The following is a 21,548-nucleotide window of genomic DNA, read 5'->3' on the forward strand; positions in this document are numbered from 1 at the left end:
CGGGGGGGGGCGCGACTCTGTCTAGTTACGCACTGCATCCAATCCAACTTCGTATTTCAAGTTTCTCGGTGCAGGATAAACAATCATATATATTGTAATTATTGTACCCTACTGATAGATTATAACATATTGGTTAGCTCCAACTCGATTATGATGCTCGATGTATCCTAAATGTTTCTCCGAACTAGTTCATCGACTGAGCGAGAGCGAGACTGGGTTCAGAGTTTCTTGAGGCTGTATGAGTTACTCAAAGCCTGCTTTTAGCAAATCAAAAAAGTTAGCCTCTAACTTACCACAGTACATGAGTGCTACTTGTCCAAATTTGAGGATAGAAGATAAAGATAAAAGAGTTGTTACTGAATGTGGAACTTGTTAAGTTTTTTTAATTGGAAAATTTAAACACCATGGATCCTCCAGCAGACGCCAATATATTTCAAGTAAACAAAGTAATGAGCACTAGTTTATTATATTTGTTCAAAAAATATTTATTTTGCAGACTTATACCCCAATTTTCTATATTTAAAGTGACGTTAAGTTTTACCGATTACAATTATAACCTCAAACCTATAAACTAATTTTTAAATCGCGAGTAACGTAGCCATAACTTGGTGGCCTATACGATAATTGTTACTTTTTGTTTTCAATGTACTCAATCTGTTGATAGCCAAAATTTTATATCATATTTCAGTTAGTTCAACATATTTGTGTTTAAGTAGGTAGGCTAATATGGTATTTGTCCATATACTGACTAGCCTCTACTAATACTTGGTTATGTTTAAATGGAGTTGGAGAACTAAGATGTAAAGAATATAAAAAGTTGAATGAATTTTAAGGAAATGAATAGAATTTTAAATTTAGAGAAAATAAGAGATACATATGGATTAACAATCATGGTAGAACTATAGGCCTAGTAGATTTTATAGTTCATGTACCAAATAGATTTTTACATTTTTTGTATAGTGAAATGATTAAAGAAATGAATAAAAAGATTATTTACATTTCAGTGTTACTTCAAAGAAGAGAGTTAAAGATAGAGAGTGTGTTACAATTAATTTTGTAGAATTTAGATGGTTAATTGATTTGAAGCTTTATTGAAACTAAACCAAATTTTTATTCTAGACAGAATTTGATTTTTAACAGATTTTAAATTTATTTTTCATTGCTTTAACATGTATTCGTGACATGTTTTGGGTAGACTTTAATAAGCGGTCTACACTCGTCATTTGATTGTTTTGATTGAACTTTCGATATATTTTAAAATTTGATATTATATAACTAATTTGATATCAGTGTTAACTGTAAGCAACAAGAATTATAATTCATTAGTCACAAGAATAGTACGACTTTTAATAAACTAAATGTAACATTAACATAAATCTGTTTAAAACATATATTACATAATCTTGACAATAGAGTATTTACTTTTGCCCAGATAAGCAACAAGAATTATGATTTACTAACCAAAAAATAATACGGCTTTTAAATTTAACAATAACATAAAACATATTAGATAATGAACCAAAAAAATAATTCGACTTTTAAATTTAACAATAACATAAAACATAACAAAACATTAGATTAACTTTACAATACAGTATTTATTTTCCTGGATTGCAGTGAGCAACCGCTTTTATAGAATGGAATGAAAGGATTCTTCCCAGACAGACGTACTTCCCTGCGGTACAAAAATTCACAGAAATGGTCCACTAGACTGTCTGCCGGCATTCCACTTCTTAAACTTCTTTTTATTGCTCGCCAAGAACTTTCAATAGTTTGGGAATTTGCACCGGTCAATAGATCAATGAAGTTTTCAGAATGGTTTACAGTAAAATGTACAAACCCATGATCAGTTAAATGAAAGTAAGACTTCCACATCTGACTATTATGGTTTCTGATTTCACATGTTTTAATATCAAAGGTATCAGAGTTTCCGTGTCTCTCTTGTTGTCAGGACAGATCTCTAGTCTGTACCGATGCCCTCTTCTATTCAGTTCAGGTATAGTTTCTACCAATCCTAATACCTAAATTCCTTCCAACTAATCTCCCACGGTTGTACTTTTTTTGCCTATTTTGCATTCACCACTTCTACAACCCCAGGGCCACCCAACTTTTCTTCTCTGTCAAACTTATCATCTAGCTAAATAAAACATACTTCTCTACAGAAAGAAAGCCAGTCACAAATAGTTTTGCTCGACACATTATACTTTTCGTCACTGCATTCTGACATCAAAAAGTCGTAGTTTGTCTGGTTCATAGAAATATAGTACATGAGTGTAACTCTATTTCTCATGCCAAGCGTAGAACCTTCAAAAAACGTGTTGGCAAAAGCGTTTTTTTTTTTCGTGACAGTATGATCATTTTCACCTCTTTTTTGACATCTAAACACTATCATGTTTGTACCTCTAACACGAGTCTTCATTTCCCTATTGCAGATATCACAAAATGGGTTTTCAGGAGCCAAACCCACATCAAATATTGTCACTTTGTAATGATATCCCACACAATATTCTCATATTAAATGCCATTTTTACGTTGTTCAAATTCTTCGAAAGAGGTACTGATTGTTGTTTATTGTTTTCATTAAATGTTATTAATTAATAAGTACAAAACATATGTTAAATTTAATTTATTTCAATATAGATTCGAAACGTTAAAAACATATGTTAGTTCGATCAAAACAGTCGAATTACGAGTGTAGAGGCTGCTAAGAATCGTTATAAATATATATTCCTTGAGCCAATATGCTTTTTTTCATAACATGGAATCAGTGAACACTAAATTGTCTGCCCCCGTACACTTGGCGAGTAACTCAGCAGACAATAACGTGTCCACCTCTGCGTTTCGCGTAGTTTTTAGGTGAAAGGGTTAAGTACAGATAATGTTAGGCTGAATTCCAAATAATTACCAAAAGTTTAAATCAAGAGCTTTGTCCCTACACTTGTATTGTATAAATAAGTAAGTTGCCTAGGTATCTGTTGGTTGTGTAATGTTGTTTATTTTATTCCGTTTTGATTTTCAGACTGAAGAAATAGGACTGACACCTGAAGAAATTAGAAGGTAAGGATAAACAGTAAACATGAGTATTAAGAGGCCTTATTTATATGCTTATTTTATAATATGTAAAAAAAATTGTTTCTTAAACTTAATACAGACAAGTAAGTTGTGGTTACTTGAATCTTGTAAAATTACAATATGGTATGAATATTTAAAAAAATTAGAAACCATTTTAGGACTGAATTTTTTAGATTTGCAAAATGGTGTACAGTTTATCCAAAATTGTAATGGGGATATTGAATCTCTTAAAATAAGATTACTCAAATAATTTTTAAAACATTTTCTCTGAATAAAGTAGAGAACAATAAAAAGTATGCTTTATTTTAGGCAGGATGAAAATTTTCTAAAAATTATCCAAAAATGTTTATTTTTAGCATCCATGCATTCGTATTTTCTATACCGTTGTAGATTTAATTACATTTAAAGATATTTGAAATAGACAAAATGATTAGTAGATTTTAAGTCAAAATATTCAGTTTAATGATAAGTTAGAACACTTTTTATAACCTAAAGCCTAAGTCTTTAAAGTCTAAAATACGAACTAACAATATAGTTATTACAATTAAAAACAAAATAATCTTAAAAATATGGAATGTTGTTAATTAATTGGTTAAAAGCAATCTATTGGAAAAAGGATTTTTTTTATATCAGTTTCCTTTTAGTTATTCACTGTTCTTGTATAATCAAGAAACATTACCTAGTGCATCAAAATCCTATTCAAATCAGGAATGAATTCTCTAGGGACCAGATAGATTTTGGACTTTGAGCTGTTTTTTTAATTGTTATTTAATTGGCAGTTACCTAACAAATCTGGTTGAAAATAGAAATTTGGTTGATTTTGGTGGGAAATTTCCATTACTTTACTAGTATAAAATGTCACTAAATTAAATGATGGAATTAAAAATGACATTCATTTTTATTTGTAAATTTATGATTATTTTTTTTACAAAATTCAGGGTTTATGGAAAGGGATCTGTATAATGAAATATGAAATTAGGAAACTATATCTTGTCATAATTGATTCAAAAGTTGTAGTGGCCACTGCTGGTTTTGGAACAAAAATTCCAACATTATTTGGTTACAAATTGTGATAATGATAACCATATTGTAAAAAAAACATTAAAAATAAATAAGTACAAAAACAACATACTTTCTTATTTATTGTAATACAAGTTTATTAATGTTATTATTAGATTGAAAAATTTTAAAAATTGGGTACATACACGTTTTTGTAAAAACCAGTTTAAGGTTTTATTAGAAAAATACTTTTAAACATAATATTAACCCATAACCATTCAAATTATTTAAATTTTGTGCTCAGAATTCTCAACACTTTTAGCAAATATTCAATTAGAATTGTTATGATAATACGGGGGGCATTTTTACAGCAAGAGCCTTTTTTAAAATATAAAACCCAAATATTTTTAGTACATTTATTTTCAGGTCATTTATTAATTCCTTTTTTTCTTCTTAGCTGCCTTGTTTATTTATGCACTTTATGTATGTATCTTAAAACTAAATTTCGAATACAGCCAAGAATCATTGAAGTGCTTCCCACTTTCTTCAAGTGACGGATAAGGGGATAGGGGGCTTATTAGGACTGTATGTATGGTGGATCATCCAAACCATCTCAGCCCATAATTTCCCGGGTCTGGACAGCACAGTGAGGTCTGGCGTTATTGTAGAGGATCAATATTCCCTTCGTCACCTTGTTTTTTATTGATCAGCGGAGTTTTGTTAGAGTCATGCATTAGGCTTCTACACTGATTGTTGTTGTTCCTTGTGGCATGAATTCCGCAAAACATTATGCCTATCCCAAGATACTGTGGCATGATCATCTGGTTTAACTTGCCTCAAATTCCTGTCCAGACCCAGAAAATTATTGACTCTTTCAGATCATCCACTATATAACCCTGACAAAACCTTTTTCGTCACTAGAAGCACCATCTTGGCAGGAAGCATTTCAACGATGATGAAGTGAGAACAGCCGTAAACACTTGGTTGTCTAGAATAGGCAGCAAATTTCTTTAAATAAGGAATTTAAAATTTAGGTTTAAGATACTACTTAACTAAACAGAATCAGAATCGTTTTACTAACATGAACATTGAGAACAGTTATGCGTCAGAATACACATACGATACATGGTAATAATACATGATTGTCATGTATGGTTGATCGAGTTTTAGTGTAAAGTCTGGCTGATCTCTTTGGTGAATTCTTTATCAGTGTAGGTAGGATGTTCCAATAACCACAAATCGAGTTTCCTCTTCATTGCCTTTCCAGTTAGCTATTCGAAGGAAGCTGGGAGCTGATTGTAAAGTTGTGCTCCCATTGTTGAGGGTAGTTTGATATCTGACTGCAGGTATCATAGACGCATTCGGAGTATTGTAGCAATGTGGTCATGTTACCTTGGGAAGTCCAAACTTGTCCACATGTGAAAATGAGTTCTTGGACTGTGATTTGTCATCACTGTGACTGTCATTTTTAGTTCTTTGAATGCTGGTCTACAGCTGTCCCTGGAATTGAGATTGGGTAGAGATCTCACAGTCAATTTTTGTATTTTCAGCACTCGCTTCAGGTTTGTTGCTGAAGTGCTGCCCCATACAATGACTCCGTACCTCAAGCGGGTTTCCATAAGTGCATGGTACGCACTTAACAACAACAGAAAACAACTTTGTCGAAAAATGAAAAAAATAATTCTTCTGAATCAAGATCTAAATTAACCCATTATCCACTCAATATTCTTGCACCCAACCTCCTTGTATAAATCCAATTAAATATAAAAAAAAAATGCAAGGGTTTAGTAAAACTCTCACAAAACATTCAATTTTATTGCTATTTGGTTGACTGAGCCATTGATTTTTAGCTAATGAAACATGTTATAATGTACTGTAATTTATATGCACTAAAATAGACAAAGATTTTTTTAAATTTTGATAATTTTTTAAATTTTATTTTTTTGTAAGTTTTAAAAGCAAGAAATAATTTTTAGTACGAAACACAGTTATAATCTTTGATGTTTGGTGTAATTTTATAGGAAATTTAATTCTTTAAGTGAAAAATTTTATTTCATTAATTTATCTGAATTTTTTTACAATTTTACTTAGATTTTTTGTAAAATGCAACATTTGTGCTCTCCTTATACAAATCCTAGCAAACACAAAAAAGCACAAGTGTATAGTATTATACCTTGATTCACATTTATTTCTGAGCTTAATAATATTTATATGTATAGTCTATGTTTTTTGGTTTAGTTTTATTACATAAACTTTATTATTTGAGCCCATACTAATGTTTAAACAAATATTTAATAACGTTTGTCGTCTTTACGGTACCAACTCGTGACGGCCAACGTGGTACCAAAACGCTGATCACGCTGATATTTTTATGGTATTAATATATATTCATATGTATAGTACATGTTCTTTAGTTTAATTTTAATATATAAACATTATTTGAGCCCATACTATTGCTTACACAAATATTCAATAACGTACGTCAGCATCACGGTACCGTCTCGTGATCAGTGTTTGGTACCGCATCGGCCGTCACAGGACAGTATTGTGATAAGTGGTTAATGGGTTAAAATAGTACTTAAATATTTAAATTATGAACCAAATATCTCTGCTGCAGGTTAGAGCACATGAGGATACATGAGAAACACAAAGGACATGAGGCAATGCACACAGAGATGGTCTTCATTCTAGTCTTCACAGTGATCGTTGCACAGATAGCCTTAGTAGAATGGAAGAAAAGGCACCACAGATCGTATCAGGTGAGAAGCTTACTCTGTTTTTGTTGTTGTCTGTACTATTTTTGACTTTCAGTAAAACTTAAATAAGCTTTGTTAGAACTGTAAAGGTATTCATTCTTGAAGCTCTTGTCTTATTTGAAATTATATATTAATTTAAACATATTATTGGAGTTTGTTTAAATTAATATGTAAAGGTATTATTAATAAAATACACAATAGTACAGGCCATGAGTTGAGTATAGAAACTGAGGTAACAAGTAGTGTGTAAGGGATTTCCTCTCAGCATTTTCCTGAGTAGTATTAGCCCTCTTAAAACATTAAACGAACAAGAAACTTGTTTAAAACCCACCTTCTCAACTGTAACAAACATTTCTTAAGTACTGTAGATATTTTTATTATTACTTTGTTTCCTCTCGCACCTATGTAACATTTGATCTATTTCCACTAAGTATTAGTATTAACCAGAGAAACATACAAAAAACCAGGAAAACACTCCTATCAATAGATCAAATTGTAAGAAGTTTCAAAACCTAAAGCTAATTGCCAGCATTGATAGAGTAGATTTAATAGCATCAGGTACCTGTCTAAGAAACAGAGTTACTGAAATGTGTAATTGGTCGGTTACCAACCAAAAGTCTCAAATTTGAAATTTCATACATGTTGAAGTTAGTCTGTATCTTGTAGATTGAAAAAATAGAGTGAGTCAGACGGACACACTTTGTAAAAGCGAGTAGAAATTTCATATCACTTAGTGAAATTTTATTATCAGTAATGTTGCCATTAAGTCACAATCAACTTCCTTTTTCCTCCAATTAATCATAGTGTCAAGTGCGAGTTGTTTTAGATTTCTTACTTTAGAAGACATTGATACATACTTCTGCATGTGAAAGACGGACTCGATGAGCTGTGAACGTGTGTGTCAAGACACCTTTAATCACTTTCATGAAAAATCCGTATTTTACAGCTATTTTCAAAACAAATAACATTTTAAAAGTTTGTTTTTTCAAAACAAAGTAAATAATGTCAAAAGAACGTATACATTTTTAATAAAATTTCTCTACGTTTATGGGTAGTAGTAATTTGTAAAATATCAAAATTAAAAGAAATACACAAAAGTAATCCCTAATTGGATATATACAGGTAAAAGACCACTAGGATACTAATAAATATATGTTTTTACTGTAAGTAACCTTTAGTAAAGTACAAATTTTGAGCATCCTTGTAAATTTGACCTTCAGTTATTAAACTAGTAACATTGCCATCCTGTATCATGGATAATCAGTCATGTAAAAGGTTGGTAGTTTTTGTCTCACATTATTGTTAAGAGGTGGGATTATTTGTAGAGGTCATCATCTTGGAGAGAAGCTCTATGTTCCACCCAGTATGCATGTGGGGATAGAATGGATTAAAATAAAACTAGATGTGGGTACCAGAATCCACCTTATCTTCTCCGTTAAATCTGTCTATTTCCTAACCCGTTTAATAGTTGATTTACGTTTTTTTATTGTTGGAGACGTATAGATGTATGAGTATCTATCTATATATTGTATTTCAGTTTGCAACATTGTTTGGCATGTGGATCATCCCCCTGGGAATGTGTCTCAAGAACCAGTGGTGGAGGTTCATCTTCCTGTGGCTGGTGTTCTCTTGTATCACAGGCCTCATCGTGCGGAAAGCCTTGGAGAAGCCCATCCAGGGAACTACTCCCAGGTACCAACTGAACTAATCACTGTACAACTGTTCTAAAGAACAAAAATGTTGAGACAAAATGTTTACCTCTGCTCTCTTTTGTAGTGTGTTTTTGAGATTTTTCATTGTAAAAAAGAGACAGTTAACAAAATAATATGTATTAATATATAATTAAGTCCTGCATTGCCATTGCAGATGTCCACAAACATTTGTAGTTCTTTTAAATCACCATCAGTCAGATAATGAAAATAAACAGCTAATTTTATATGCCTCACAGCTAATAAATCCTTACACCCGTATGTCTATGGGTTTATCATAAAGTAATTAATTAATAAAAAATTACATGTTTAAAATTAAAAAGAAAAATTATTCCTTAATGTTTGAGACTCATGCCAACATAGTGTGAAGTATTTACGTGTCCTAACATTTTCTTGTATCTATATATTTTTCACATCTAAACAAACGGTAGCAGACAAAAAAAAAAAAAAATCAACAGCATAATAGGCAGCATTCGGAACATCTTCAGCTATATAGGGCAGTGTTATCAGACAACTTGTCTCTATCACCAGGGCAAACAATTATTTTCCCAATCAAATAAAACAACTAAATTAATTACATAAAAACATTTAAACTGAAGTTCTTCCTCATTATGAATGGCTATAACTCTATGCATAAAAATGTTAATTTTATCAAAAATATATTACATATACTGTTGTAAAATATGTAAAAGTTGTGGATGAAAAATTACCTAAATTTTATTCTGATGAATTGTATCTTACAATGTTTTTCTAATAGTATCCAGCATATAGTTGTTGAATCCTGCTTTGGACTAGTTATGGCTGGAAACTGTAATAAAGATAAATAAACTATAATATTTTCATATTTATTGCTCATATACGAGTATTTTACTTTTAAGTACATGGGATGTTAATGTAAAACCACTGAAATGTTAAAAATTTTGTCAGGTATCGTGTAGGAGTAGGGTATAATAAAATTGTGGAATAGAAAACATATGGAGGACCTATTCTTAGATAAAAAATATCTGCGTATAATCCATTCTCTTGGAGTACCAGAATTCACAGTAAACCATGAGACAGTGATAGCCTATCTATGGATGTGTCATATATGATAAGCCTCAAAAGCCAGATTAACTTATACAAATCTCTGTGATAACTGAGAAATGTTATAAGAGGAGAAATGTTATTCTGATGATGACCTTAAGTTCTATTTTTAGAAATAGTAACATTTAAGATGGTTATCGATAGTTTTTTGTCTCGCCTTTGTCATACAGGAATGATTTATTGCTTGCAAACTTTTGGTTTACGCTAAAGCCCGGGATTTACACTAAAAGAAAATTGCCTATTAAGAAAGAACACTCCTACCTCTTTTGATATTAGTGTAGAGATTTTTTTAACTGAACTTGGAATGCACAACATTTGCATCAAAGTTAGAAAAAATTATGTAAATTTATTGTGTGTCAAGAGCCCTACTAATGTAACTTTCCTACAAAACAATAACAAACTATTTCAGGAAGCATTTTATATGTGTTTTTGTTTGTTTGAGAAAATGAAAGATCAGTGGGTGAGTCAGAACTAGTAATGCCTTTTTGATCACAAGAATCGCAATACAATGCTCTCCTGCATCCTGAGCACTGAGCATTGTGTGCAATGTGTAAAACTGTTAAACTTGTCCTGATGGAACGGAATGTTCTCTCAACAAAAGATGGGTATTTAACCGTTTAAATGCCAATGTCTGATTTTACTGAACGTCAAATGTTGTCTGAAAAGTGCCAACGTCTGATTGTACCGGACGTCAAAAGTTGTCTGAAAAGTGTCAACGTGCGATTTTACCGAACATCAAAAGTTGTCTGAAAAGTGGCATCGTCCGATTTTACGGGATGTTTGAGGAAAAAAATCAATAAAAATAAAAAATTTAATATTTTTAAACTAACATCATATTAAATTGTTCTTGAAGAACTGTTCTTTTCAAAATAAATTGCATAGTACACTTCTGATCAGTTGATTTTAACGAAAATCAATCTAGAACTCACATATAAACATTTTTGGTTGAAGTGGCTACTGGAAACAATGTGACATTAGTTTCTTAAAAGTTGTATAATTCACTCATTACTGAAGATAATGATATACATTTTTCAAGATTTATAGACAATTAAATACCCTTTCCAGTGGTGTGGACAAAGAAAAGGATATAAATTTTTTTGTAATTATAATTTGGTTGAAAAATAAAATTTAAATAAATTGTGAAGTTTTTCAGGTAAGGGCATTTTTAGTGTTCCTAATTTAATTTAATCGTAACTTTGTTATTTTATGTTAGTTGGACAGAGTTTTCAGATAAAAAATATGTTGATAGCTTATTAAATAATCAGACTGTGAATTTGTTACTAAAACCTTACTATATGTCTTCAAAAGGGCTGGCACTTTGCAGGACACCCACTCAATAAATACTTGGCACTCGAAGGGTTAATATATGTAACAGATAGATACACTTTTTTATTTTTTTTCCTTATTTAAAGATTTGTTGTTTATACTAAATGTATCTTTCTCTCAAAAATACCTGCTTATTTAAAATTATTTAAATAAATAAATAAATATATATATATTTCATATATTTCCTCAAGTAAACATTTTTAAGATATACAGGGAATGCTAAAAAAATGTTTTTTAAATATCCATTTGTGTACTAAAACTGACCTAGTTCTTTTTTTATTTAACCCTTTGAGAGCCAGGAGCAAATATGAAATGTTGCAAAATTTTTACATCTCATATCCCCTTGTAACTAGTAAAAAGTGCCAGGCTAAAATTGGTGATTTTGCAGTCTCTTAGATTAAAATTTATGTTTTCATAAAAATTAGAGAATTACCTAAAAGTTGCACCAAATTACTCGTATATACTATCAACAAAAAAAATATATAGATGTAGTTTTAAGTCATTTAAAATTTTCAAAAAATGTTTTAATAGATTACATACAAAAAATTTTTTTTTTTATTTTTTTTTTTTACAAATAACTAAAAAAAGGAAACATAATTTTACTGTGGAAAGCTACTTTATTATATTATACATTTAGAAAGGAACAACCATACAGAATTTTGTGTTATTTCTCTAATAAATAAATTTTGTATGACACATTTAATACACATAATGACACATAAATACGCATAATTGTACTTCGCAACATTTTATAAGTGTTAAAGCAACAGACTCTTACATTGCAAGAAACTTAAAATAAATATTCACATTATGGATGTACTGGTAAACAGATGATTGTAGGATCCATAAACAGTTTCAATACAGTTAAAAAACACTATTTACCAAGAAATATTTACACAATTTTATTTGAAATTTATTTACACTTTTTCTATTTACAAATGTGCTATTTACAATTTTACTCCTGTGATATCGCAAATTGTCAGTCATTGTAACTACTACACACAATAGCTAAGCATGTAACAACTAAAACTACTAATATTTACAACCACAAAATAAAATAATGAAGAAGAATTCATCATACAATAATATGATTACACTAAATCATAAAGAATTAACAACGAAAGATCGAGTCAGCTGATAATGTTACATGATAATTACGAAATAAAAGTGCATAGACCTCCAAAATAAAAATGATATTCATATTAATTATCTACAAATATACTAGGGAATAAAAAAAACATAAAACTTTAATCATTTGATGTGGTATTTATTTAAGAAAACAACGAATATCAAGGAGACAATATATTGCTTCTTATATATCACCGACGGCAATATTTTGCCACCTGGCAATTTTCAGACACGATCTATGGCGGCAATATATTGCCGCCTGGCCCGGAAAGGGTTAAATAAGTGCTTTCAAATTTACCTACAATAAATTTGTACAAAGCATACCATATGACAGCGGAGTGTTATAACAGGTTACTGATGATTCTTATTTCAATGTTATTCACAATAATTCATAAAATTGTTGCTTTTAGAAAGAAAGAGTAATTGTCATTATTACGATTTTGTACAATCGCAGGCTCGTGTACAAGTGGTTCTACCTGATATACAAGTTGAGCTACGGACTGGGTATCATCGGCTACATCATCATGGTCGCTACCTTCTTCGGACTCAACGTGGTGTTCGACGCCAAGCCCCAGTCCTGGATGGATGTGGCACTCTTGTTCCTCTTCTACGGGCTCTACTACGGGTGTGCTGGCACAGGATGTAGCGGAAATATCCAGCGACAAGATGGCTTCTCATATCGGGGTAAATTAGTCTTTTATTTTCCATATTGATGCTTAATTTTTTATGAATACAGTTTATGTTGTTTAACAAAACTGATGTTACACATTTCGCATTATGGATGTAAACAACGCATCGTACCATGTAAACAATTAATATCCTCAACCATATCTGTCTTTTGTTTTAATTGTACAGTACCGCAATATACAGTAACCTCATGAACTGAATTTAATTCGTTAATTTTATTCTCTCGTATCGGACAATATTCACGGAGGGTTATGGAATAAATCTAAATTGAAATAAATTATATAGGCCTAATGCAAAGTAAAACATTTAATTGCTGTATTTCAAACGAGTTGGATAGCTGTTATACCTATATTTATTAGAGATTTTGAGTGTTCTAACCCCCTCACCCCCCCCCCCCTTACTTACACCACTGTATGTGTGTGCCTTTTTCTTCTTTCAGTTTTTGTGTTTACCCTTACCTATTTGTATTAAAATACTATCACCAAGATATATGTAATCAAAATGAAAAGCTAGAACCTAATTTTGGGGTTTTTAATAAACATGAATACGACTTTTGATGTATACCTTTGCCCTCATAATCTTAAACTGTCCTGAAAAACTCTTAATCTTAACTCCTTTTATCTCTTTAATTAATGAAGTATATATTACAACTTGTATTTTATGTCTATATGAATTTAAATACTATTAATAGATAAAATTTTGATTCTGGTGGTTTAATCACAAATCTGAGAACTGAAATTAATACTTTACATATTTAATTTCTTTGTCTCAGATGTTAATCACATTAAAATTGTCCACCAGTTTTTGAGTGTCAAACCTGAAATGCGGAAGGGATTTCCGATTCTAGTTATTATTTCATGTTTTCAACTAGAAAACATATTTTAAACGTTTTCAAAAATTCTGGAATCCTTTTATAAAATTAAGTAGGCAAATTAAAAAGTGTATTGTATGTGGCAGTATTACACAGCCAACGGGATACCTACAAGACATCTGGAGGCCGGGGTCTGTGCTGTCTGTGGTAACCGGTTGCTGGTCCAGGAGAACCAGGAGGGAGTCCTGGAGAACACATACAAGCTGAGCTGCGACCATGTGTATGTCTTGAGCATCCTTGTTTAATAGTCAAATTAATAAATTATAAATGATTCTAAATATAAGTATGGGGGTGTATTGAAATAGATAAGAAATATTTGCAGTTGGTTCAACACTTTTATAATCTGATCCATAGACAAATTACCTACCTTCCATGTGTGGGTATGTTCCTGTTGGAACATGTTCTACATCTTCGTTAGGTTTTTTTTCTTACCCATAAAATATTTAATTAAAATAACTTTCTCAAATTATTAGTTGAAAAACGCACTTTCTGTTGCCTTGTTTGCTTGATAACTGAGGAATGGATTAGTTTGTTATTTAGATTTTTAATAAAACACTTTCCTTGATACAAGAAAAACTATTTGTTTTATTAACTGAAGCCAAAGGAAGAGCTATTTTGGGGGTAAAGCATTTCAAGAAAAGTAAATTGAAATGCTCATAAAATTGCTTGTTAATGTTTAGATTTTTAGGCAATTCGTGTTACAGCTTGTAAAATAGTAGTATATTTATTTCTAAAAATCTTTATGATAGATGTTGTATTCAAAGACAATAAAAATAAATCTGTTTTTGATAAAATATTAAATTTATAAGTTTGGCTTGTGACTTGGCAAGTGACAAATCTGTTAATCTTAACTTACCGCACAATAAAAACAAACAAACATGTGTCAACTAAACACATGTGTAAATCACTTGTCCCCACAGTTGGTGCTAGGTACAAGAAACGCATCGGTAACTTTAACATTGTTATCTTGTCATATGTATACTTAATATTTAAGAGAATAAAATAAATAATTTTTACCCATAATAAATAGAATTAGAACAGACTTTCTTGTATTCTTGTTTGTATAAGACATATTTTGTTATTTTAATTATTATCTATAGCTTTGGTACACAAAGAATTGAAAAAGTTTTCGTAACCATTAATTAAATGTTTGGATAAAAGATAAAGAAAACACGAGAAAGGTGATAACAGATGGTTAAAAAATTGCACATTCGAAGACCATTGTATGAATTAGGATGAAGCCAGGGTAATAATACATTGGGAACTTCATTTCTTTAAAAAGAAATTAAAAGAGGCTTTATACATTAAATTTGGACAATAAAAGATAAAAAAGTACAAAAAATCACAACAGAAACAAAAGAATTGAGAAACAAATTGAAGGGTGCAGGAGAAAAACCAACTTAGTCACAAAACTAAAATTTTTCAGGAGAGCAAAAACAAAGTTTCAAAACGGTCTGTAAAAAAAGAACATAACTTTTTGACCTTAAAAACTGGATCTAGGTTTAGTATAACTGTCTTTTTTTATAAAATATAAAAAAAATTAGCTCATTGCAACAATTTAGTTTATTTTTAAAAAATTGTCCCGGTAACAACGCCATGGACTTAGTTGGTTTTTCCCCTGCACACGATGGACTCAATTGGGTTTTTCCCCTGTAAATAATGAAACAAACTAGTCAATATTTTTTAACTTCTGGTTTATTATCACATTTGATTGAAAAAAGGACAAAACAAAACTTAGATATATGTAAATATTTGAAAACTGTGAAAGTCTGTCATTTTCATTGGATATGGTTTCCAACGTCTTTCTTTTAGTTAGCTCCACACACTTTTGGTTACCTCCACTTTAGGTTACATTTTCACTTGAGGTTTCTTCCTTAAAACACAATGAAAAAACCAAATAATATCCCAACTAATAGGATATAGTTTTAATCCTCACAACTGTAAATACTAACAAAAAGAAAAATTGTGAATAATTTCAATATTTGCAAAGACAAAGTATCTTAGGTTTTGTTATTTTTCACAAATAATTTTGTGTTAGAATGTTTTAGGAACATAATTATTTCATTAATCACTGCTAACGGAAAGTTATTGGAAAAAATAGTAAAACAGTTGAATAAGATATAGATTTTCAAAACGTACCTTTAAAAGTTAGCTTCTGCAGTCTCATGAGCGGCTACATCAAAACGGCTGGAACCTCAATCGCTGTTTCATTTCCAACCACAAAAAGGTTCATGTAATTATTCCTTTGAACCTTCTTCTTCGCAAAACTTTAGAAGGACTTTTAGGTCGTTGCACTTTTCCTTTGACAGTGCTAAGGGTGCATTGTAGGATTGTTCAGGCTCAGCCATATGCTCAGGCCTAGGCAAGTTCTTCTTTTTCTTTGTTTTTCTTCTCTTTTCTTTCTCTCTATCATTCTTCTTTATGGATGATGTGAAAAAGGCCCCATTGTATCCGTTCCGATATTCTAAGCTGAGACATTTATCTTGGAAAAATCTAAGTTGTTTTACCGGTCTGACGGCAAAGAGAAACTTATTTTTGTAGTCTTTGGATGCCAAAAACTCTCCCCATTTTTTGAACATTTTCTTTGGCAAGAAACCACTGTGAAGGGTGATGGTTTTACTCGAGCCGTTCTCCAACACAGATCTCCAACCGTCAGGTGTTTCAGCTTTTGCTGTTTTAGGATTAATCCCATATTTTTGTTCATTTTCCATATAAGAGTGTCCTCTTACTGGGAAAGTCACTATAACTTTGTCAAACCGTTTCTCTTCAGTTGTGAGGTAGTGCAACATCTTCATTACAGTGTGGTTCTTATTTTGACCTCCGCATGAATCAGCAAAGATGTAGAGGGTTTTTCACTTCCATTGACAGGTAATTTTGGACAAAATCGTACAAAAAAGAGGCAACATCATCAGATCCCTTCTTACCAACAGTCTCGTCATAGGTGTACAGTGATGGATTCCCCAGTGGACAAGATGTGTACATTGAAGATGTAAAATGTCAACTGTCGTCTAAAATAAACTTCACTAGTGGAGATGTTGGGGGTCGGTAGATTCTTCCCGAAATCAATCGCAATAGCCTCCACTTCATTGCGTAGTTTTTGCTGATTTTTTGGCATTTACGTTTCAACTTGTAAAAACCAATCTGCCTTAGTAATATGCAGTTTTTGCTCTTCCTCCAGTTTTTTTCTTTTCTTCAAGTAGGGATTCTTTTTCTTCAACTGACACTGCAGCAATCTTTCTTTCAATTCCTGAAACCTTTGCATTATTTTCGTCACAAAAAACAACATGTGTCAGTTCTTGGGTATCCCAAACCCGATATTGAACTCAGTGACCAAAAGGTGTGTCGAAATGTCTCGTAGGAAATTTCCATGCCTGGGTTCTTATTTAAAAACATTGACCAGAAGCTCCTTGACATTTAAATTTTCAGGTAAGTACACTTTGGTACTGTCATGAAGGCTGTAATGAGCCCGTCTTACCTTTTAAAGAACAAAAAAAGCTCATCATAGCTTCGCGTGTAGCCTCTGGGACTTTACGAGGTCGATTAAAATGTTTTCCTCTGTTATCTACGGGAGATTTTACCAGTGGTCATTATTGACTGCTTGATTCTGTGTAGCCTAAAAGGTTTTAACACCAAAAAGAGACTGAAAGGCCTTAAAACAAACAGGGATCTCAACGGCAGACTCATCTCTCACAACTCTAACTTTTGTATGAAAAAGGAACCTTCGTTCATTCTAGCATTGGTTTTCGTCTAGCCGAGGTCTCCTCCGAGAAACAGGATGCAACGCAATTAGTCCACCCAAGTAGCTGTTTTTGAGCATTGGTATCCTCCTTCACGCCCTATGTCATTGAATTGTTTAATTAAGGAATTTCTCTCTTCTGGTGTAACTTGTTGAAAACATTCGTATCGTTTACAACGGCAATCTTCACCCGCCCGTTTCATATGAGCAAGCCCGTAGCTTTTTGGCGACATCCCTAACTCTCCAGTTATTTTTCGTTTTTTCGTAGTTTTTACTTCACTTACCCTAGTGGCTTCATCATCACTTTCACTTTGCAGCTCACCGTCAATCATTTTCAAGTTGAATTGGGCACTAAACACAATATTCACCAACGCTAATTCAAATACGCACACCAAATAAACACTAATAACCTAAAACTTCACTTCAACAGTACAAACTAAACACAACAGAGGACAATAAGGAGTGTGTTGTTTAGTCTGCTACAGCTGAACCACAGGAGTATGGATTGTTTTGCGCATGCGCTAAGGGTCAGCTGACTGTGGACTCAGTTGCTTTTTCCCCATGAACCAGATGGACTGAGTTAGTTTTTCCCCTGCGGTACAAACATTTTAAATGGCTGTATCTTGTAACTCAGTTAGTTATTCTCCTGCAAGCTTTTGGCATGTTAAAATATTGGACCACAGACTATCGAATGGCATCATAATCTGTAAATCGATTTTTTTGGACTAAGTTGGTTTTTCTCCTGCACCCTTCAATTGTGACCTTTGAAATTTATAAATGTAACAGCGAAAATTAAATGGGGAACATTTCTTTGCTTTTATAGACATATAAATAAAATATGTATTTCATAATTTTTTAAACTGCCGCCATCAATATATAAATGCCCAAAATGTTGAAATTCCTTATAGAGTTTAAAGTAATTGAGAAAAAACATTTTGAAATAGGCGTCCATTTAAATAATCTAAACTGGGAAATTTCCAATAATTTTAATATATTTACAATGTTATTTGAAAATACTTTGTTGTTTACAAACACTATCATTTAGTAACTGTATATATTTAAAAGTAAATTAACAGTTTTTTGTGTCATATTCTATTTTTACCCTTTGAAAGAACAAAAACGTTTTTCACAAGAATAAATCTTTCTGCTTTACCTAATTATAAAATATCTTCTAAAGAAAGACTTGATTATCTTACACTAATAAGTTTTGTTATTTTATCGGGATATGATGTCTAGAGTGGAAGTTTTAGCAGGTTTTCCACTAATACAATGTTTCCCTTAACTCGTGTGTCGAGCATAATCCAACATCACAATTTTGCTGTTTTTATTTGTATGCCGGACATCATCCGACACTGTAATGATGTAAATTGTACTTCATTTTCAGCCAGTCTGCGATGTTTTCCGATTGGTTGTTTTTTCTTAATCTTTTTTAATGTTTGAAGTTGCCTTATATTGTACTAATAGTTTTTAAAATGTTTTACAACAGTATTGTCCTTTACTATTCTACTAGGTTTTGGATTATAATAATAAACTGATCTTGTTGTCCTTGACACAATTCTCAGATTCCACGAGTTCTGTATCAGAGGCTGGTGCATCGTAGGAAAGAAGCAGACCTGTCCTTATTGTAAGGAGAAGGTGGATCTAAAGAAGATGTTCTGCAATCCGTATCCTTCTCTCACTAATTGCAAGTTTCTGATGTTCAAGGGAAGCATCATTTGCACTAATCTGACTTAACCATTGACTGTGTATTTTTATATTTTATAGTTGTATCATAGTGGAATAGCTAAACCCTGTGAATGGTTTTAAACGGCTAAATGTTTTTTAAATTATATAATATTTTACTATTACTAATAATAATAATCTTTATCTTTCATTTGAATTCGTACAAATCATTTACAATGTCAGAAATTACAGAACCCAGCTATGTTACACTATCTTAATTGCTGCTTATTTGAACTAAGAGCAATAACTGAAGGGAAAAAAATTAAACTATTAAATTAAAATATTTTTTAAATTCATCCATGCCATAAAAACAGGTTTCTTAAGAGCCAAGTATAAAACTTACACCGGCAACAGCATCACTTTTTCCCTGGCATAAGTTTATGGCAATCATAATTAAATTTAAAACTATCTTAATGTTTAAAGATGCATTTACTAAGAATAAATTAATTTGTAACTGTACAAAAGGTGGTATGCAGTGATCCCTTGGAACTGTCTTAGTCATAACTCTTACTTTCTTTTGCAGCATCCAAATAGCCTGAGTTCTATTACAGCTCTGCCACAGGATGAATATTTAAATATTAAATTTTCCCAGGAGTTTTTAATTTGTTTCTTGATTGACCATAATTTATTATCTGGAGTAATTAATAAGACTATCATTATATTCTGTTACAGTCATATTTTTGCCTGTACAACTTTGTCTTCCAATTCTGATTTCTAACATTAATTTCAATATTTACCAGATATTTTACCTGTTTGAGTTTAGTTTTTATAAAAATAAAAAAACTATGTCAGATGTCAGGAAAAGCAAATAAAACAAGTTGTTTTTGAAAAATATGTAATTTACTTTTTTATACGAAATTATAAAATTAAAATGTTAAAAATATGTTTAAAATGTGTTGTTGACAAAGAATAACTAGAAAAGATGGTAGCATTTCGGACATTTTCCATCGTTATATGAGGCATGTTCAGAAAGTAAGTGCTGTTTAAAAAGCAACAAGTAAAACAATTTTTTTCAACACAATTTTATTTCTACATGAAAGCCCAAACCTTAAACTATCTTTCGTCATAGTTTCCACTGATGTTCAAACACGTGTTGTAGTGATCAATTTGTCTATACTCTCTTCGTAGAAGTTTTCCACCAACGAATGTAACCACAACTCCAGTTTTCACTTCATTGTCGGTTTCAAAGCATTGGCCGCCTAGCTGGCGCTTCATGTGCACAAAACAAGTGGTAGTCAGACGGTGCCAAGTCTAGGCTGTAGGGCAGGTGATCGAACTGCTCTCAACAAAATTGTCGAACCAATGTTTGAGTGTCACCAGTGGTATGACAATGCTCCAAGTGTTGTCATTGGGCAGCACAATTCCGTTACTGAGCATTCCTCTCCGTTTGTTTTGAATTGCCCACCTTAGTTTTCTTAAGGTTTCACAATACCTTGCCGCATTAATGGTTTCACCTCTTGGGAGAAAATCAATCAGCAAAACTCCTTTTCCAATAATCCCAAAAGACAGTATACATAATATTTTGTGCAGACATTGTCATCTTGAATTTTTGTTTCTTCAGGGATTGCGTGTGTCCGCCACTCCATTGACTGCTGTTTGGATGCGGACCCAAGTTGTATCACCTGTCACAATTCCTCACCATCATCACTGTACCATGTGAGAAAAATTAAAGCACTTCCAAGTCTCTTTGTTTTGTGCATGTCAGTGAGCATTTTTGGAACCCATCGGGAACACAGCTTACGATAACCTAAGCAGTCCGTAACAATTTTTTACAAAAGAGTGCGTGAAGTTTTTTGTAAATCGTCAGAAAACGTTGTCATAGTGAAACGTCTTTTCTCTTGGATTTGTTCGTCAACTGCCCTTACCAGATCATTGGTAACAAGAGAACGCCGACCGCTCCGATTCTCATCATTCATATATGTCCTACTGCCATTAAACATTCTAACCCACTTTCTCACCATTCCTTTACTCATCATGTCTTCCCCGTAAACATTTCGAAGTTTACGATAAAATTTCAGCCAGTTTCACATTCCTTGCGTTCAAAAACTCTTATTACAGAATAAATCTCACAATTGGTGGGATCACTGTCTTAAACATTTTAAATGTTCAGAGAAAACTGAAAACACAACGTAGAACAACTAAAATAGCGTGATTCAATAGCCAGTGAACAAGGATGACTAGTGCACATGCACGGAACACCAATTGCGGCCCTACAGCGGCATTAGAATGAAACAGTACTTACTTTCTGAACATGCCTCGTAGTATGTTTCTTTCTGAACACAACTTTATGTGCTCGAATAATTTTTTGAAAATAAGCCTGAAAACTGCTGAAAACATGTCACCCAATTTGAATATTTAACATTGCATAAATCTAGGATAAATAGTATTTTTGTAGTATTTCTTTCCAAAACATTTGAGGCTCATAAAACTAGAGGGATATAAAACTAACTGATAGTACT

At 31.9% G+C, this 21,548-nt stretch overlaps 1 pseudogene; it reads left to right on the plus strand.

The window, feature by feature from the left end:
* The first annotated feature begins 280 nt into the window (after positions 1–280).
* On the plus strand, positions 281–19,101 carry LOC124372865 (annotated as a pseudogene).
* The last annotated feature ends 2,447 nt before the right edge of the window (positions 19,102–21,548 follow it).

Source organism: Homalodisca vitripennis, unplaced genomic scaffold (genome assembly GCF_021130785.1).
Source record: "Homalodisca vitripennis isolate AUS2020 unplaced genomic scaffold, UT_GWSS_2.1 ScUCBcl_4244;HRSCAF=10311, whole genome shotgun sequence".
Classification (NCBI taxonomy): Eukaryota; Metazoa; Arthropoda; class Insecta; order Hemiptera; family Cicadellidae; genus Homalodisca; species Homalodisca vitripennis.